The sequence below is a fragment of the Canis lupus genome, chromosome 17 (assembly GCF_003254725.2).
Source record: "Canis lupus dingo isolate Sandy chromosome 17, ASM325472v2, whole genome shotgun sequence".
Taxonomy (NCBI): domain Eukaryota; kingdom Metazoa; phylum Chordata; class Mammalia; order Carnivora; family Canidae; genus Canis; species Canis lupus.
This window is the reverse complement of record NC_064259.1, coordinates 27,878,392-27,891,413: the sequence shown is the minus strand read 5'-3', so window position 1 is coordinate 27,891,413 and position 13,022 is coordinate 27,878,392.

Sequence of the window (13,022 nt, the reverse complement as noted above, 5' to 3'; positions counted from 1 at the left end):
AATGGGCAAAATGGTTAATAGAAATGAAATGGGCAAAATGAACTCAAAAGTCCAAGAGAAGCTAAGAAAAAAGGAAAAAAAAAGAATCCTTAATATAATGCTTTCCGCATAGTCTGAGATAAAAGAATATGTATTTAACCTAGTATTTTAAAAACTGATACAGAATAATACTTTTAAAAACATTTTCATTAAAAAATGCAAAGTATTAAACAAATTTCATTTTCAGTATAATGCATCCTAAACCATTGAGGATGTGGTGTGGGGAAATGCATACAGGTTCATTTTAGGATGGGGGAAATATAAATAATGTTGGAAAGATTTGAATAAATTCTCAGTTTGGAAATATTTAGAGTGTAAAATGTGACTTGTGTATAGCAAGAACATTGGTACCTAAAACAGTGTTTTGGCTATTTGGGCAGACACTAGTATTATTTTTTTAAGTTAAAGATTACTGTTATCCCTGTACCTTCTGTGTAATCTAGGACATTGCTTTTAATATAATAGAAACTCTAATAATATAGGCTAGAGCACTGGCATAGCATTTATTTCTTTTAGATATGGTATAGGAGAATTACTTTGTGTGGGTCATTTGGCTTTTACTGATGATGTGGGGCTTTGCTGAATTATGTCTCTAGAAGTCGCAGATTGGAGGATGAGATCATCAGCTTGAAGTCTATTCTGAACATATTTTACAATTATTATGATCAAGGAGTTTGTTCTAATACGTATAGTCAAGTTCTAGCAAGTAATTTATAGGATATTTTTACATTTAGGAGTAAAATTGTGAACACTCACTGTAGTGTCTGAAATTTCATAACAAAACCTGAATTTTCATGTTATTAAAATTTCACGTTGAATTGCTAATGTTTGGCCAGAGTAACAGTATATTCCATTAACACTTTAATATAAATAAAACTTACCTAGTACAGATCTTCCTAAACTTACAAAGAAGTCATGTTCCAAGAGACTCATCATGAGTTGAGAATGTCATAAGTCCAAAATGCATCAAATGCGTGTAACCTACTGAACACCATAGCTTAGCCTCAAGAAACTTAAACATGCTCAGAATACTCACATTAGCTTACAGTTGGGCAAAGTCGTCAAACAAAGCCTATTTTATAATAAAGTGTAGAATATGTCATGTGATTTATTGAGTTCTGTACTGAAAGTGAAAAACACAATGGCTATATGGGTATAGAATGGTTGTAAGTCTATCAATTTGTTTACCCTTGTGATCATGTGGCTAACTGGGAGCTGCAGCTCACTGTCCCTGTTCAGCATCACAAGGGAGTATTATACCATGTATTGCTAGCCCAGGAAAAGATCAAAATTCAGAATTTAAAGTATGGTTTTTACTGAATGCATATCGCTTTTCTACCATTGAAAAGTCAAATAATTGTAACTCGAACCATTATATCAAATATTGGCTGTATAACTGGGACAGAAGAATGACCTAGTACAGGTGAGAAAACAATAAAAAAAATGAGATATTGAATATTGGGTTTGGGTGGAGTAAAGGCTAAAGGATAAAGTGTCCCCTAGGAAATGAAACATGATAAGGATGTCAAAGAATGGAATGGACCTTGAGCAAGCTTAAGAGATGTATTTACTAATGTTTCTTTTTGGTGCATAATAATTGCATATTATGCTTATCTTTTATTATGTCTTTCCCATTTAAATGATTTTAACTTCTAATTAAGGACAGTATATGTACTTAATATGTTTGAAGAATAACACATACAAAAATAATATGAAGAAACTGGTATGTTCAGATATTATGTTAAATAAAGGCTAGTGGGATACAAAAATCAGAGACCCAATTCTTACCCCTAAGCTGCCTTTCCTAAGGATACTGAAAATAGCAAATACAAAATATATGATAGAAACAAAGGAAAGTTCTGAGAATAAGTTGATGACTAGAGATAAATAACCTCCGCTCTTACTGAGATTACATACAGTATAGATGTTAAGTACAATTGATGTTTGTGTGTCATTGGAGCACTTGGTGGAGTTGAATAGTGGCAGGAAGCAAGTCTGTGGAGTTCATAGGTGATATATATATGTATTCATTCCCTGTGTAGTATTAACAAGACTGACCATGACACTGAAGGTCTACTCTCAGAAATAGATGCTATATGTGGATAGCACAGTGAATTAAGATACTAATGTGACTTTGACAAGTGGGATCATTGAGGAGTATAGGCTATGAATCAAAAATAGTTTCTGTGATCAACTAAGTTTGGACAACTCTGTGTAGAAGGATGGGCTTCCTTATTTCAGAGCTTCTTGGAGTGTTTAGTTTTGCTCATGTTGGAGCTCAAAAAAGAAAATAAAATATGCAATGTTTGCTGGATATATTGCAACATGGAACTTCTCTCTGTAGAATATTTTTAATTTTTAAAAATATTTTATTTATTTATTCATGAGAGACACACGGAGAGAGGCAGAGACATAGGCAGAGGGAGAAGCAGGCTTCCTGCAGGGAGCCTGATGTGGGACTAGATCCCAGGACCGCAGAATCACACCCTGAGCCAAAGGCAGACGCTCAACCACTGACCACCCAGGCATCCCTCTGTAGAAAATTTTTAAAAATTAATGTTCTGAAAAACGCACTTTGTGAGGCACATTACTATGCATATTAGACTTTGTCTTGGAAATAGTGGTATGCCTAATTATCTTCGATAAATAATAGTTTATGCTGATTAAGGACATTAGATTACCTATTTAACTTTATCATTGTAATTTACAGAGTTGTCTGAAAGCAATTGAAAATTTTGAATAGCATAACATATTTTTTAAAGATTTATTTATTTATTTATTTATTTATTTATTTATTTATTTATGATAGACATAGAGAGAGAGAGAGGCAGAGACACAGGAGGGGGGAGAAGCAGGCTCCACGCAGGGAGCCCGTCGCGGGACTCGACCCCAGGACTCCAGGATCGTGCCCTGGGCCAAAGGCAGGCGCCAAACTGCTGAGCCACCCAGGGATCCCCGGCAGAACATATTTTTGAACATGTATAATAGATGATTGTGGAGAAATGTTTCATTATATTGAGTTCACAGTAAGGGGATAATGATTGATAACTCAAAATCAAATGTACTGTTAAGTAATAAAAATGTTGAAATGTGATGTTTATATGAAAATAAGTGGCTTTGCACAAGCAAGTTTCACTAGTTTCACTATCAGGTATACCCAATTAACTGGAAAAAGAGACACATGTGATGAAGAGAATGCTGGACTTCTATCTAAGAGGCTTAGATTCTGAGAGATTACATGGTCTAATAACCTGATCTTAATCGTCAGAATGTATGTTGGAGTAAAAGATGTCATTCAGATATCTTAAGTTCACCATTATTTTGAGAATTTTCGGTCATAAGTGAGATAAGGATTTGTAAGATCCTTGTAGGATCAACTACTCATATGATTCATCATTTAGCAGATAGGTTGGTTCAGTGTTTCCCAAAATTTGTTACATCTGGTGTGCTTTTAAACACCAATGCCTATGCTAAAAATAATAATCATCAATTTATAGCAGCTTTTGTATGGATTCAGGTGAAAGTATTTTTCAAAACTTCAGTAATTCAAAATTTGAGAACCATTGAGTCAGCAATCATTATTAGCGATTTTCTTTTCAGAGAAAATAGATTGGTATTATGATCCAAGCCCCAAAATTATAGCCAATGGGCTACATTGCTTATAGATGCCTGAATCTGCATATAGGAGAGTATGATGAATCATCTCAAGGCATGCCCTGTTGAGTAAATTGATAAAAGGGAAAGGTTTATATATTTTCCAGATGGGTAACCTGGTCTTATATAATTTTGGAGCTAAAATTTCTCTTAAATATATATGATTACATACTTTCATTTTACATACAAAGTTGTTGAAACTCAGGGAATTAAAATAGGATTGTGAAAGACAATGTTACTGAGTAGTTAAACTTATAAATGTCTCCAGGTTTCTGGAAAAAATTTTTTTTTAAAGACTACACAATCATTGTCACTAAAAGCTTTTGGAAGGTATAAATGGACCAAAATTACTGTTATTCCTCACTCTATCCCTTCCTTACTTCTGAAAAGATTTGGTCTGGGATAGTAACCTAAAATTTCAATTTTGTGTAGCATTAACCTTGCCAAACTACTTTTCCATCAGTTATTTTGCTTGACATTTTAACAACCCTGTAAGGTAGGGTATATAGTGTTTATTTTGCAGTTCAGGAAGCTAAGGCCTTATGAATATTGGTTTTTGCCAATAGGGAAGTGTTCATTATTATAGGTTTTGTCTTTTTGGCATAAATTGGGACTCGAATTACCATCCTTACTGCTAAGCCCTTCCAATCAGATGCATATTATGAGTGACTTCTAATTAAAGTGAGCTACATGAGGAAAGAGACAGTGCAGAGCTTTCATTTTAGCGATGTTTTTGGAGAGACCTTCATCTGAGCAGCAGCAAGGATGCATGTTTAGGTGTCTGACCCTGGAAAGTAATAGCCCTGGAAAGAGCAACAATCTCATTATACCTTTGCTACAGCTTAATCTTATTTGTCTGTCTCAACAATTTGGTAAGCTACCTAACAAACTTTAACAAATCCTTTTACAATTTAAACTGGTTTTAGTGGGTTCAACTGTTTGCAACTAACAATGTGGGATTGACTTGCCTGGGGTGACACAGTGGCAGAGTTGGGGTTAAAAGCAAAACCATGGGGATGACAAAGCTTCTGAGGGAGGAAAGCAACATTTTGTTGTAGACTGTATATCTGGCATTCCATTACACAGCTATGAAATCAACACTTAGACATTTATAAATATTTTTTCATATTTTTAGACTTTGGGACATAAAATAAGTTCACATTTTTAGTAGTAAAATTTTGCATTATATTTTTTGTGTATCCTAGAATTTTTAAATGAAAAATTATCTGGTTCATGGGGGCCACTTATGAATTGTTTGATAACTTCTGTAATTGCTTTCATGGTTCTTAACAGTTCTTGCTTCTAATTCCTTTCCAATCAAATTATTTTCAATCTGTATTCTGTGAATCTATTTTAAGTGATCATTCTCACTAAGCCTTCAGCAGCATTATATATTTTTCTAAAAAAAAAACAACTTTTATAGGTGAAAAATGGAAACCCATTATTCTATTATTTTTGACTATTCATATTTATTGGCTTATAAATCTATGCTAAAGATTTCAAAACAACTAATATGTTCAGCAATAGAGAAATGATTAAGAAATGTTAGCAACCTCCTGTTGTAACACAGCCAGGAAAAGCGATACTTCTAAAGCACATACAAAGAATAGAGGAATGATAACAATAATCACTAAAAAATAGAGATATTTTGCTTAACAAGAAAATTAAAAATACAGGATGCAAAATAGAGCATCTATTCTGTATCCTTCAGACTACATGTATACTATTTTCTCTATGCTATCTATTTATACCAACCATATTGAAGTTTCTCCAGCATATACTCAGAACTCATAAAGATATTTCCATTTGTAATTTCATTAGTGTTGAAAGGAAGCTGCTAAATGTCTATTCTGTGTTACGTTCTTGTATTTTCTGGAATTCTAATAACTTTGAATAATATAATTAACATGAAAAAAATTTTCCCCTCATTATATTCTTATGTTTAAATAGGTTCCCAGAGAGTATATCTGGTTAGTGAGTTGCACATATCAGTTATTTTTACTGCATAAGAAAAAGAAACACTGATACATAAAACATACATACGTATACATTGCAGTCACCATCACAACAGTTTTAACATTGGGAGCCCACTGTTATTTTATAAAATATAAATTGTATTCTACTAGGTTTGTGCTATAATGTTCAGGCTTCATGAGAACAAGAACTCTACCTATTTTATTTATTTCTGAATCCTCACATTCAGAATAGGGTCTGGAGTACACTATGTGTTCGTTGAACATATTTATAAGTGGGGTAAAGTATGTGCTTGTTGAACATAATTTTAAAATTTTTCATAGTATATTTCCAGTATTGGTTGATTGATCATATAAAAAGTTATAAAACTCAGTTTTGCCAACTAATGTTGCTTCAAATGAAGCAACTTGCAAATATAATATATACAAAGAATTGGGCAAACATCTTTTCATCTACTCACCAGGAGCATCATACTCTTTATATTTCCTTTATTGATTTTATATATTCTAGTTTTATTGAATTAAAAACAAACTGAATCCCTTTCAGGTAGAGAAATATGAGTGTGTGTATATTTCTGACTGCACCCAAATTACCCTTTTCAAGTATTCATTTTTTATTTACTGAGCACCTGTTCCACCTACAGGGTATTTACAGAAAGCCTGTGCTTATAAGTATGCATAAAATCATGGTTTCTTACTTCAACTTCACTCTAACATGAGTGATCTAACATTATGTAACTGCTAGCTATTTGTGTTTCAGTAGTTGAACAGAGGCAGATATAAAATGTTTTGTAAAAGAAAAAATCCTATGTAAACAGAAAGGTCATTCCAAGGAAAGAGAATTCCATAAGCTACACTAAAGAAAGTAGCAAAGGTCTATTCTAGAAGCAGTGATTATGAAGTGTATCATATGTATAGATCTATATAGATATATGGACATATATAGGTATGTGTGTGAGACCAATTATATATATAAAATGTGAGAATATAAAATTTGAGAAGCTTTCACCTGGAATATAGGATGATAGAGTACTATGCAAAAAAATTTGACTTTACACAGAATTATGTAAATGAGATAAAATTATGAAACCTATAGGATTTAGGGGAAGTTTTGTTTAGCCTGTGTTGAGAATTTTAGTAGCAACAGCTCTATATTCACCTGAAAGAACTTTTTTCTTCTTTTAATGGGGGAAAGCAAAAAGGAGTGTCATTATTTAGAAGAATAGCACTTGTTTCTAGTCTTTGTAATGTTTCCTAAAAAATCTATTGTAGATTCTTCTGTTTTGTGGTTTTGTGGTGGTTATAAGCCTAGGTTTTGAAGCCAGACTAATTATTTAATTTCGCGTCAGAGAAGTGCCATTCATCACCTGTCTCTTGAACAAGTTACTATAACCGTCCATTTCAGGATGCCTTTTCTGTAGAATGGGAATATTAGTAACTTCTGCATTGTAGGGTTATTTTGTGTAGTAAGCAATATTCTGTACCCAGATCACTTAGCTAAGTGCCTGATCAATAACATGCTCATAATAAATACTATCACCACTACCAGCAACACTATCCCCATCACCCCACTTCCATTACAAGATAACCACTACCACTAGCTCTGTCACTGCTGATGTATCATCACTCCTATTTCTCCAGTGTTTGCAACAGGAACGAACCTCACTTGTCTTTACGGTCCTATCTCTAAGTTACTAGGAATTCCCAGTGTATCAGGATGCCTGGGTGGCTCAGTGGTTGAGCGTCTGCCTTCGGCTCAGGGTGTGATCTTGGGGTCTCGGGATCCAGTCCAGCATCAGACATCCCACAGGGAATCTGCTTCTCCCTCTGTGTATGTCTCTCTCTGTATCTCTCATGAATAAAAAAATACAATCTTAAAAAAAAAAAAAAAAGAATCCCCAGTGTATCAATGTGTCTAACCAGGGCTTAAAAACAAAATCTTTATTCTGGATCTGGAAAACTATGATTACTTCATTAATGTTTCCTTAGTAGAATGAATCCTACCATAATCAATTGGCAGTTGATACCTGTGATTTCTCTACAGGATATAGTCAAGATGGCTATGAAATATGGGGGAAAACATATGTTCAATATAATGGAGACATGGCATAATTCAAACTCCTCAGATATTTTTATATAGGGGAAACATTGATTTCTCTATACCTTTAAATGAAAATGGAAAATTAAAGTGCAGGGTTCTTTCTTGTGGATTGAATAGCATCTTTAGGGTTTACATCTTAGAAACATCATAGACTTTCAGATATTGAAGGAATCTGAAAAGTTATCTTTGTTAAAATACTGATTTTTATAGATCAGAAAACTAAGGCTTAGACTGTTGAATAGAAAGCATTTGAGTAGAATAGAAATTATTGAAGGACAGAAGTGTATTAGGTTGAATAAATAGAATATGTGAATTAAATCAATAAATTGGGAAGGGAGAGTATGAAGAGAAAGTGGTATATTAAAAAAGAGCAGACTGGAGAGCTTGTATGTGCAGAAATAAGAAAAAGCCAAGAACATGTTCAGAGTCCAAGGAAATGGAGCAGAGGGCAGAACTAAGACTGAGACAAGCAGGCCCCTCCCCAAGTTGCCGTGGTTACAGGTCTTCCTTCTCCAGTTAGCTCAATATAATGGAAAAAAATACTTGCAAATGAAGGACACAGTAATTAGCCACACACATGCTGGAGAAAGAATTGGAATAAATTTGTGCTCTCTTTAAGGAAGAGATGCTATCACAAAAGACTGGAATAGTATTTTATAGTAAGCAAAGTTTGTACTGAGTCCATGAGGTTATGCATCTGTTGAGTCCTGCCAAACCGGGCAGTTATTTGTGCAAACTAGAGATAAACACAATGTGGAGGCTACCTATGTGACCTGATGCTAATGCTATGTGGAAGGATCCTAGGCTGGCAAAGGAAGCTGCTTTCTGGCCATTTTAGGGGAAAAGAATAGTTATTAGCAGTTAGGGCAGCTTGATGCCTTCCCTGTTCTGGTACCTTGCTTCTGTGAAAGAGGACAAATATTCTAATGAGTTACCTGAGAGGAGTTGATTTCTTTTTCCAGTAGAGTAGCATATAGCACTTTGTTTCTTTATTTTTTATTTTTTGCATATAGCATTCTTTGAATAAATTCATTTATATAATACACATTGAGCAAGTTCTAATTACCAGCAACAGCTATGGAACTGGGGACAAGCAGTGAACAAAGGAGGCAAAATTACTCTCTTGGAGTTTATGTTCCAGTGATGGAAAGCAACAATAAATGAAATAAATAGTTTATACTCTATGCCCTTCCTCCCCACGTTAGTAATAATTATCTTGGAGACAAGCACATCAAAAAAGGGGGTCTAAAGAGCAGGAAGCATAGAGAAATCTTAGAGAGGGTGACCGGGAAAGCCTACCTGAGAAGGCAACATTTGAATAAAGATTTGAGGAGATTAGAAAACTAAGCATTACCCTATCCGAAATCAGGAAGAGCCAGTGAAACAGTTCAGTGGGGGCCAAAGCTCTATGGTGGGATCATGCCGGTTGTATTTGTCAAACCACAGGGAGTGTAGTGTGGCTGGAACAGCATGAGAAAGGAGTGGTGGCAATTACAGAGTTAAATGCAGGAAGGTGGTCTGCAAGCCCTCTAGGTCCTGTTCACATTCTATAGTCTTGTCTCTTTAACTGGTGAGAGGGAAGCCTTGGAGAACTTTGAGTAGAGGGCCGATGTGACCTCTTCTATGCTTAACAAGGGCCCCCAAGGCTGCAGTGCTGGTAAAGACCTTGGGAAGACACGGTTTAGGAGACAAGCTAGTAATTGAGGCATGCAGCAAAGATAGCTGTCACCAGTGGCAGCAGCTGAGATCAGATAGTGCAAGGATTGCATATTTTGAAAGTTATGTCTTTAGAATTTGTTGAAGGATTAGATGTGAAGTGTAAGAAGACCTCAGAGAGGACTCCAAGGCTTTTAGCTTAATGAGAAGAGATGTTTCATACTTCTAAAGCTCAGATCCTCGCACAGTCTAGATGTGATCTCTTAAATGAAGATAATTATGATTTTGGACAGTAGAGTAGCCTTTTCCAACTTTAGCATTTAGTCTCTAAATATACTGTTGAGGATGTGCCAGGCATTTTGCTAATCATTAATCAAATGAAAGCAGCACAAGTTCATTGTTAATTTAAAACAAGTTTATTAGCAGTTAGGGCAGCAGTTTCTTAATATCTCTGGGTTCTTTTTTTAAAAATAATAAATTTATTTTTTATTGGTGTTCAATTTGCAATATCTCTGGGTTCAACTGAAGAACAAAATCACAAAGACCAGCAATCCTGGTACAATGTGTGGACAGGTTAGAAACGTGGGAATGAGTAGGAATTGCATGCAAATCAACTGCTGAATAGGTTTCTCTACGTGGTCATGGTATGGATGGTGAAAAGAAAATGAAGGTATTCTCTAATTTTGTTCACATTTTTTCCTATTGAATTTAACATAAAGACCAAGTAAAGATTACAGAGGTAGATCTTAATTTTATGCAGAAATATTGATTCTAAGAATAATGTATATTGATGCTTTTATAGATTTGGGAAATTGCAATCTTCTCTAAATTGCAAACATAATTTTTTCTTTCTATAGGAAATTCTTCTGAGGCTCTATGTAAAGTCCCATCCCTCCCCATTCCTCTCCTTTTCCTCATTATTATCTAGTGTTTTAGACCTCAGAACTTATAACCATATCCTCAGCATCTGTGTGCATTTTTCTTTTTAGCTGTGATCTTTAGCTAAAAGGAACCTAAAATGACTTGGTGGAGTTGATGGATCTTCATATAGCCAATAATAAAATCAAGGACATCACTTTAACTCTTTTATCTCTGTTAATGATTTGAATCTGTGTACTTATAAAAGACTGTATAGAGGAACTCTTTTTTTTTTTTTTTTTTTTTTTTTTGCTTTCCTAAGTAGAAACTTGGCTTATGAGTCACTGGGTAAAAAATCCATCTCTGCTTATAAAAATACATCTAAAACTGGGGTGCCTCGTGGCTCAGTTGGCAAATCATATGCCTTGGATTTAAGTCATGATCTCAGGGTCTGGAATGGAGGCCTGTGTGGGCCCTCTGCCCAGCAGAGAGTCTGCCTCTCCCTCTGCCCCTCCTCTGCTTGTTCACAGGCACTTTCTCTTTCTCTTTCTCTCTCTCAAATAAATAAATAATAAAAAATATATCTGAAACTGATTGTATTCTCAGTTGGAATTTTATACAATATTTTACTAGGGACAAAAGTTATTTTACCATGAATATAAATCCAAAGAGGTAAGCGCACGTGGTAATAATTCTACATCTTACTCTGGAGGGCAGTTCATTTTCCCAAATCAATCTTTACTGTTTTCTCTAATGAGTATTACAATATTTTATATTCAAAAAAATTTTACAAGTAATGAGTGAACTTGTTTTCAGAGTGAAAAACATAACAATTGTACAGATTAAAATGTGAAATTCCCAACTACTGACACTTCCTACCCCTGATATAATTCCTATCAACAAGTTTGTTAAACTACAATATATATTTATTACAGTATTTTTCATCTAAGTATATGGTTATCTTTGTGCTTACGTGTAGATAGACTCAAATTGTCCATGCTCATCTAGTATCACATAGTATGGATGAGGCTTAATTCATTTCATCATTTCTTTATTGTTGCACCCCTAGAGTATTAAGCTGTAAAAACTAAAAATATAATAAATATACTCATTATAAATACTGAAATGAGTATAGACGTAGACGTAGATATACTGCCTTCAGGGGTATATGTACATCGGGGTAAGTTTTTAGATCTGGTACTTTAAGCCAAAGGACATTGGCATTTTGAATTTTAGAAATACTATCAGGTTTGCCTTAAAAAATGATTTACAATATCAACACCAGAAAAAAAATGACATTATTTCAAACCACAGAGTTTATTTAGATTTCACTAATTTTGATGCACTCATTTGTGGGTGTTTTATATGATTCGTGTATAGATTTGTGTAGCATCCCAATCAAGGTACAACACTATTTCATGATGACAAGGTTACATAATGCTATCTCTATAACCATACCTATCCCTTCCTAATCTTTTGGAATTGTCTTTCTTAACTCAGCATAATTCCCTTGAGATTATATCCAGTAGTTTGGTTTGTTTTATTTATTTTTTTCCAGGTTGTTGTACATATCAATATTTTTCCCTTTTTATTGCTGAGTAGGATTCTATGATACAAACACACTACAGTTTGTTTAACCATTTACATTTTAAGGATATTTGGATTATTTCCAGTTAGAGACTATTACAATATTTTTATACAGGCTTTCCTGTAAACATAAGTTATCATTTCTGGGATAATTGTCCAAGTACAAGTCTTAGGTCATATGGTAAATACATGGTTAGTTCTATAAGAACTGCCAAACTATTTTCTAGAGTGGTGATACCATTTATATTCCCACTGGCAAAGCATGAGAGGGATCAGCTTTTTTGATCTTCACCGAAATTTGGTGTTATCACTATTTGCTTTTCAGCCATTTTGATAGATAATTTTTAAAACTCATAAGGCAGAATAAGTATATTTAGCTAGAGGCATGACAAGTCAGACATCTTTTTTTTTTAAAGATTTTTATTTATTTATTCATGAGAGACACAGATAGAGAGAGAGACAGAGACACAGGCAGAGGAAGAAGCAGGCTCCATGCAGGGAGCCCGACACGGGACTCAATCCCAGGACTCCAGGATCAGGCCCTGGCCGGAAGGCAGGCACCAAACCGCTGAGCTACCCAGGGATCCCCATCAGACATCTTATGTATAGTACGAATGAAAATATGTGTATACATCTGCTGGCTATTTGATAAAGTAATTTTAAAATGGTGAATCAAGGTACAGAGGTCAAATTGTAGAAAAGTGATAGATTTGATTCTAAAAGTCATAATTTCAAATTTATTCTGATAAATTCTGATATTTACTTGTTGACTAACCTTGGGTATGTCAGTACTGTAGCTCCTGATTTTCCTTTTCTATTTTTTTAAAGGGTATAAAACACCAATTGCTAAAATCTGGGTGAGAATTAAAATAATGCATTTCAAGTGCTTGTAAACACCAAAGTACCATTGCTATTAGAAAATACTTGATCTGCGTAGGTAGCAATAACATGGCTTTGTCATTTTTGATAGGGGATATGATACTGTACTCCTATGGAAATCCATGAGGCTAAACTAGGTTAGATACATATGATAAGAAACTTTCAGCCACATATGACTACATGTAAATAATGCTAAGTATCCTTTATTTGAATATACCATAGGAGAAACAAGAAATCTTGTGATGATCTCATCAAAATCATTTTTAATTGTTATA